Source organism: Ceratosolen solmsi, unplaced genomic scaffold, assembly GCF_000503995.2.
Source record: "Ceratosolen solmsi marchali unplaced genomic scaffold, CerSol_1.0 scaffold35, whole genome shotgun sequence".
Taxonomy (NCBI): Eukaryota; Metazoa; Arthropoda; class Insecta; order Hymenoptera; family Agaonidae; genus Ceratosolen; species Ceratosolen solmsi.
In genome coordinates, this window is record NW_011948423.1 from 3,656,934 (window position 1) to 3,664,693 (window position 7,760).

Below are 7,760 nucleotides of genomic sequence, written 5' to 3' on the forward strand. Positions count from 1 at the left end.
GCATAAGACCACGTCGCGTACGGACGTTGGAGGGAAATGAGAGTTTTCATCGAAAGCCATGTATCTGGCGAGCTGGCGCGTTAAGGAAAATGAATAAAAGTCCCGGGCTGAGCGAGCTCGCAAAAAACGGGAAGCCCAGAGGCCTGAGGATGAGGAAGGAGGTGGTAACCCTCAACGGGAGAGGCGATTAGCATTGCGGGTGGACCTTCGATGGCATTGAATTTACTTGAATAACAAAACTGTTAAGTCCTGGGGAGGTACTTTCGATTCGGAGTTGACGCGAAAGCTCGGGCTTGATGTGGCAAACAGAGGTAGAGAGAGGTAGAGAGAGGTAGAGAGAGGTAGAGAGAGGTTAGAAGAGAGAGAGAGAGAGAGAGAGAGACAGAGAGACAGATGATGATGATGACGATGATGATGACGATGAGAAGAGAGGATGGAAAAAAGTAAGAACCTACTGGCTGTTTCCCTTTAGAGCGAAAGAGCGTAGACCCCGACGTCGTCTCGCCGCGCGCAAGGGCTCGGCTGCCCGTGTCCGCCCTACCTCCGTGCGAGTACGCGCTGCCCCCTGTTCCGAGGATGCTTAAGTAGCTTTAGCATTTGCGGCTCGGGTGCAATTTCGTGGATCAAAAGTAGACGAGAGCAAAGGTGTTTGTTGAATCGAATGATGCTCGATAATTGTGATCCTAGATTAAAGGGCTGCTCGGACGATAGTGGCCGTTCTATCGAGAGTTCAGGCTAGATTTTGCGTAATTTTGTTCGTCCTATGCTTGATCCATGTTTTTTTATACGTCCTTGTCGCAACGATGCTCTATCGTGCGTTAATTCTTGAGATTTTGATATGTGCAAAAGCTGGTTAGACGTATTCGGCTTTCCGTCGATTGATCAAATAAAATGGGATTTAAACTCGATTTGAAATGTTTTGTGTAGATGCCCGTTGTGGTAGTGAGTGAGGCGCGTTGAGGTGATAAGTTATGGCTGGTATTTCATTATATTGTATCCTTTTAGATAAACGTGCATCAAGCGCATCGATGTGTTGCAGAAAATAAATATTTTTTATGCAGTTGCGTGGTTTTGGTCGCACGATACTGCATATAATCACGATGATGAAGAGGTTAAGGAGCCCGAGAGCACTCGTTTGCCCTGATTACAGGAGACGCGTAATCACAGCTCTTTATCTAACAATTCAATAAACGAGGACGTTAATGGGATGAAAATCAACAAAATATTGCCTACCGTTTTCTTCCTCAAAAACATTATTCTGTTCTATAAAATCGTTGAAATTAGTTATTTCTTATTCTTCTTCTTCTTCTTCTTCTTCTTCTTCTTCTTCTTCTTCTTTTATTAACAGTAGTGGAGTTCTTTTGCCGTAAAATTCATTAAAGGTTAATTTTAATTTTAAACGGGTCTATTATAATTTTCCTTATTAAATCCAGCTACAAGTCCACTACACAGTCGCTGTAATTTTATAATTAATACATAATTCATAATATTGAAATAGCATAAATTATTATGGGGTAGATTGAAAATATTCATTAGGTTTTTTTTTTTTCTTTTTCTTTTTTTTTAGTAAGCATATAAGCACTGCCTGGTTATATCGATATTATCGAAAGATATTTAGTGGCCTTACTCTTGACGATACGGTAAATGTTCTTACTTTATGGTACGTACGTAACGTAATGGTGTAAAATAAAAAAGAAGAAGAAAATAATAAAAGAATTTGTATCCTTTCTCTGAAATAACAAACTTTCGTTTCAATAGAGCTCAAGCGAGAGTCGAATGCTAAAAAGTCCTTTTTCCAATAATACGAGATATCTCGATTCAAACGAAACATCTTTTATCAGGACACGATAAATACTTGTGGATTCGATCGAACGATCGTAATATTTTACATAAGCCATTTGAACAATTTATTTCGCGAAATTTCTTAGTACAATGCATGCATTACCTAACAGTTTTACTTTCAAATTTATGCCAGTTAACTTGAAGCTTGGAATATTCAAGCACACTGTTTATTTTACAATAGTTTTAAACGCGTACGCTACCTTCTGTCTCTCTCTCTCTCTCTCTCTCTCTCTCTCTTCGCCCCTCTCACACGTATATCCGCCCCGGCCTCCCCTGCTCCGTCGTGCTCCGTTATGTCGCTATACGGAAAACTCGTGCGCGCGCGCGCGCGTAGATTGTATAATTGAGGAAGTTTCGTTAGGTTATATTGAGTGTGAGATTATATCATCTCAATATTACGATGCTGGTGTGTAACGTAAAACCTGGGGAAATTTGTCGATTGTGTGTGAGCGAGTGGGAGGGGGGGGGTGGAGGGTCTTGCCGATCAAGCGAGTAGCGCCAGATTGGTAATTTTATGGCGTATGGTTAACGGTATGTGAAAAATTCGAAGGGTAAAAAGTAAGAGACCTTGGTCCATCGTAGTGCACTTTGATTGAGCGTTATGTACGTTATAAGAGGAAGAACGCTGCTAAGAAGATCGATAGGCAAAAATTTGAATGAACCATCGAGAATCGCATTCCGTCTTCTTTTACAACCAGCCGAAGTACGCGTCGGAGAATATAGTTACGAGAACGCGCGCGCACGCAAGAGAGTGTAGAGAGAGAGTAGACAGTGAGTAGAGAAAGTAGAGAGAGAGAGAGAGAGAGAGAGAGAGAGAGAGAGAGAGAGTGTGTGTGTGTGTGTAGTGAGATTAGAGAGAGAGTAGAGAGAGTGGGGAGAGAGAGAAAGAGAGAGAGAGAAAGAGAGAGAGAGAAAGAGAGAGAGAGAGTGTGTGTAGAGAGATTAGAGAGAGTAGAGAGAGTAGAGAGAGTAGAGAGAGAGAGAGAGAGAGAGAGTGTGAGCCTCGAGCGGCGAGTGGAGAGTGGTGAGCAGAGAGCAGAGAGCAGAGAGCAGAGAGCAGAGAGCGGAGAGCGGAGAGCGGAGAGTGAGAGTGGGAGTGGGAGTGGGAGTGGGAGTGAGAGTGAGAATGAGAGTGAGATTGCGAGTGAGAGGGAACGGGTGAGTGAGCGTTAGAGGGATAGGAAGAGGGTGAGCGAGGTAGAAAGAGAGAGAGAGAGAGAGAGAGAGAGAGAGAGAAAACGAGTGAGTGAGGGATGGTAAGCACGACGGCGAGGGGGCGACCGAGGGAGCTGCGCGTAGTCCTCGGGGGAGGCGACGTCTGCGGCGTCGGCGGGGCGTCCGGGGGACGCTGAATGGTGCCGTGGGCTGATGTGTGTTAGAGAGAGGGGGGAGCGCCCTCGTCGCGCAGCGGCGGGGTGGAAGGCGCGGAGGTACCGGCAGACGAGGATAGCAGATGGGTCGCGAGCGCCGATTGGCCGGCGACTGGTGCGCGTGCGGCTACGTAACGGCGCCCGGCGACGAAGCTCCTCGTGAACGAGTGGCGAGGCTCAGCCTCAGTGCGGACCTGCTGGCCGAGGCCTGACGAACTGCGCGAGCTGATCTTGAATACGCTTACCCGTACGAACGTCCACCCGTCCTCCTCCTCGGGGGCACTTTGAATTTTGCCGCGCGCTTTTTCCTCCCGTCCAATCCTCTTGTCACCGCCGACGCCGCCGCTGCCGTCGTCGTCGCCATCGTCGTCGCCATCGTCGTCGCCATCGTCGTCGTCGTCGTCGTCGTCGTCGTCGTCGTCGTCGTCGTTGCCCCCCTCCCCCTTCCCCCATTCTCCGATCCACGGCCGACAAAAGCCTGAAGTTCACGGCTAATCGATCGAGACTAGCCGGCGCGTGGCGTCACCCGCGGTGTGTTTACCTCGCCGGAAGAGAAGTTGCGCGACCGGAGGAGAACTCATTCTTTGCCTCCAACCCCGGCGTAGACACACCCACGAGATAAGAGAAGAGGCACCTTGGTCGCACACATACATCTACGCACGGACGCACCAGCCGGTGTGTTATGAGAAGCTCCTATCGGCATCAGGTACGTTATCAGCGTCGCGCTGTTGTTATTCCTCGGATTCTTTAGGTCGCGGTGTATTCGGGCGGGAGCAACGCAGCCCGTTGCCTCGGCGCTTAATTCTTCCATGACCTTGTCCTCGCACCCCTTGATTTATCATCGACATCAGGAGCTTTATTGTGTGACGCGGATCTAAGGGAAAAGTACGAGCCGACGGACCGAGTCCGTTCCTTATCATTAACCTAGCCGAGCGTCCACTGAATTTCTTGCCGTCTTTCGTCCACTTTTCCAGCCTCTCCTAAATTCTCTCTCTGTAGTATTTATTTTTTCCTGTTTTGTTCATGGGGCTATGTCTGGTTAAGAAAATAAAAAAAAAAAAAAAAAACAAGAAAAAAGCAGCATTTTTTCGAATGTACCCGAGCGATTGTTGACAAGTAAATGTCCGACATAAAAACATCGGCATAGCTCGTGGGGCAGTTGACGATTGTTTGAATTTGAATTTACCGATTGTGGTCGAAAGTGGCGTGAAATGTTAGAGTATGCGTGCCTAGACAAATGCAAATCTCCGGTGAAGATGGTGAAGGCAAGAGTTTGAAAACTATCGAGTGTCGGGCGATCTGCGTAGGTTAGAATTTTTAATTAGCTAGATTAATTATTTTCAATTTATGCATATCGCGTTGAAAACAAATGTTGCCCGGTATAGCGCCTTTTCTGGGTGTGTGCGCGCGCGTCCGTTTATTTTTAGGTTATTTGTATAACAATTTGTGTATAAAGTTTTATCGAGAGTTTCGTAATGAGGTAGAATAAATGTGCTCGGCTAAATAAAGCCAATTAGCAGTAGTCTCAATTTTCCGAATGCGAAACGGACATTTTCCCGGCATTTTTCTCATTCACATTATCCGACCAATGAGGCGATATTTATATACAAGATGAACGTAAGGCCGATCGACGGATTAATTTAATGGATATTAAATTGAGCATCGCGAAATTTCAATCGCTAGAGCTTATCGTTTGGGTAATAATTTTGCTGGTCGCCTGAAAGGTCTCTATTAATAATATAATGTTAAAAAGCCGTCTGTCAAATTACCGATCGAGTCAACGGAATTCAAAATATCGCTTCGATGAAAAGCAGTGGAACAACGGAGGAGGGATAGTTCATATCGAGAGTCGCTCCTTCGCGTAAACATATTGTGTATATAAATAAAAGACTTTGTGATAAGTCTCCTGGTTATTTAGCCGTGGCGCTCGAGCAACGAGACACGACGCACATACGCGGAATATAGACGTTTTAGCGAATTGATTGTCACGAAAGAGAGGGAGAGTAGTGAGCGACAAACATGAGAGAGAGAGAGAGAGAGAGAGAGAGAGAGAGTATGTATGTGCGTGCGTGCGTGCGTGCGTGTGCGTGCGTGCGTGCGTGCGTGCGTGCGTGCGCGTGCGTGCGTGCGTGCGTGTGTGTGTCTGCAAGTGCGTAAGTTAGAACCGACGTTTACAAGCTAAAATTAAGTCCATCCTATAATTATTATATGATGTGGTGATGTGATTTTCAAGAGTGATTTATTATTCAGTTACCGTACAAGCGTCCAACGAATTTAAACATATTTACAAAGCCCCTATTTATAGACAAATTCCTTAAAAATACTCCAATAATGTTTTCCTGTTTTTTCAACTACCTAGTACTATTAATTACTTTAAAATGGTACGTCACTTTGTAGTTCTTTTGAACCGCCGTCAGCTATTGTAGTAGCTATTATTGCAATTCGAATTGTCATTAGCAATGCAATTACTATTGCTATCGCCATCGTTGTCCTTATTATTATTAAATAGCTAGGGACTCTCGAGTTTAATTGAGCCATTACAATAAGAGTGCGCTCACCTACCTACTTGGTATAGCCATGAGATTTATAGAAAAAACTCGATAGCGTTTTCGTCAAAATCTATTCTATCTATTCGTACATCAATAATCTGCAATTTGCTCTATCATCATTCGTTTAAACAATTTTGCTTACCGTGTAGGTTTATACGTGTGGCGTGCGCGCCAAACGAGACGTAAATGTCTCTCAAAGTATATCCAAGCGTGATTGTAAAAGTAACCGCGACAATGGCTGTGGGGTGAGGGGGCGGATTGTCGAGATTGAAGGGAAAGTGGGAGGAGGGAGGTAAGAATACGGACCGGAATATCAATCGATTCTCGGCGTGTATAGCTCCAATCGATTATAAGCTTTACAATGAGCATCCGATTGGGCGCCAGTCGTGGATTTGGAAGAGGTTCCTGGGTTACCGGCCACCTCACCGCACCTCACCGCCACTCATTCCCCGTACGATCCCGAGAAACCTTCCGATTAATGCGGGACGGGTGATGATTCATTGGTCGGGGGCCTGTCACCGGTTCGCTCGGCTCTCGCTCGGATGCCGGTCGGCGGAGGCAGAAAACCGGACCCGCTTTATTTTTCTACCGGTTACACGGCGCGCTCGCTGTCAATGGAAAGCCACAACGTTGGATTAGCTAGCTCTCGAAGTTTGGGCTTCAGTGGAAAATAAGAGTCTTTGCACAGGAGGAACGATCGTGCCGGCTGCGTGACATCTCGATCTCGTAATATTACGGCCTGTTTGCGGCGTTTGCTGCTCCTAGTCCTTTGGCGTTTGCTCCAATCGATAACCGCCTCTCCGAGTTGGCTCTTTTATGGAGCTATTAGCGGTACTTTTTATGGTCAATTAGAATCTCCGCTGTCTCCCGAGAACGCAAACAACGTTTGTAAAGCACGTAAATGCGAGTTGCTCTTGAGAAATGGAATTAGTGTAACTTTTAATTGCGAGCGGTAACTTTCTGTGCGTTCCAATTATCGAAATGGTACTTTTCAAGATTTCACGGTAAAATTATTTTCTTACAAGGTGCTGCTGTAAACTTCTTCTGAAATTTTCAATAAAACTGTCAATTTACTTTATCCTGGCCGAAATTGACATTTACGTATTAATTATATAGCCGCTGACCAGATAAATATATACGCTGCTCCGTCGACTGATTTATTAATTTTTTTTTTTTTTTTTTTTTTTTTTTTTTTTTTGTTTTGTTTACTATACAAACTAAGCTAGATTAAGAAAATCATTAAAAATGTGTACAGTGAATGACTTTAATATATATATATATATATATATATATTTTTTTTTTCATTCGATCATGGAAGCAAATCAGTTCAAATTCAGTAAGTCTTATTGTAATACTTTTCGTTCTTTTCTCTTAAATATTTAATTTGATTTAATTTCACTAATTAATTTATCTATCTATTTAATTATTGATTATTTTGTTTTGTTTTTTTGTTTTTTTTTTTTTTTAATAAATTGAAACGACTAGGTGCTATCTATTAAACAGTACATTATGCTGTAACAATTCGCGAAAAATTCAATATCCACGAAATACGAGCACTTAAAATGAACATTTACCTGACACTACTTTCTAGTACACTTTAACCTAACCATGCAAGTTTGTACTCATCTTTCTTATATCGTTTCTGAAAGCAGAATTATGAACATGTCCTCGAATGTAAATGTGTGGTGAACATATATGCATATGAAAATAAGAAAACAGTAAGATGGATAGCGTCTACATGGATAAATAGTTATAGATATGCAAGACGAGACAATATGGGAATTCAAAAAAAGAAAAATAACGTTCTGACTTTTACTGTAAGAGGAGAAAAAGAGGGAGCTTTTAGCTTGCGACGAGCACTTGGTAGAGGGGAGTTGGTTTGCTCTCGGATTCCTACGCAGGGAAAGTGAGATACGGCGCGGGGATGAGAGAGAGAAAGTGAGAGAGAAGTGAGCGAGATGAGAGAGGTGAGAGAGATGAGAAGAGTGAAATAGAGATA

At 43.9% G+C, this 7,760-nt stretch overlaps 1 protein-coding gene across 1 annotated transcript in view; it reads left to right on the forward strand.

The window, feature by feature from the left end:
- Positions 1-3,657: 3,657 nt before the first annotated feature.
- The window catches only part of wech (tripartite motif containing 71 protein wech), a 22,116-nt gene continuing 18,013 nt past the window's right edge, over positions 3,658-7,760 (forward strand). The window contains exon 1 of the mRNA XM_011499532.1: positions 3,658-3,918. The gene's annotated coding sequence lies outside the window, so the exon portion shown is untranslated. The remainder of the gene's footprint in view (positions 3,919-7,760) is intronic.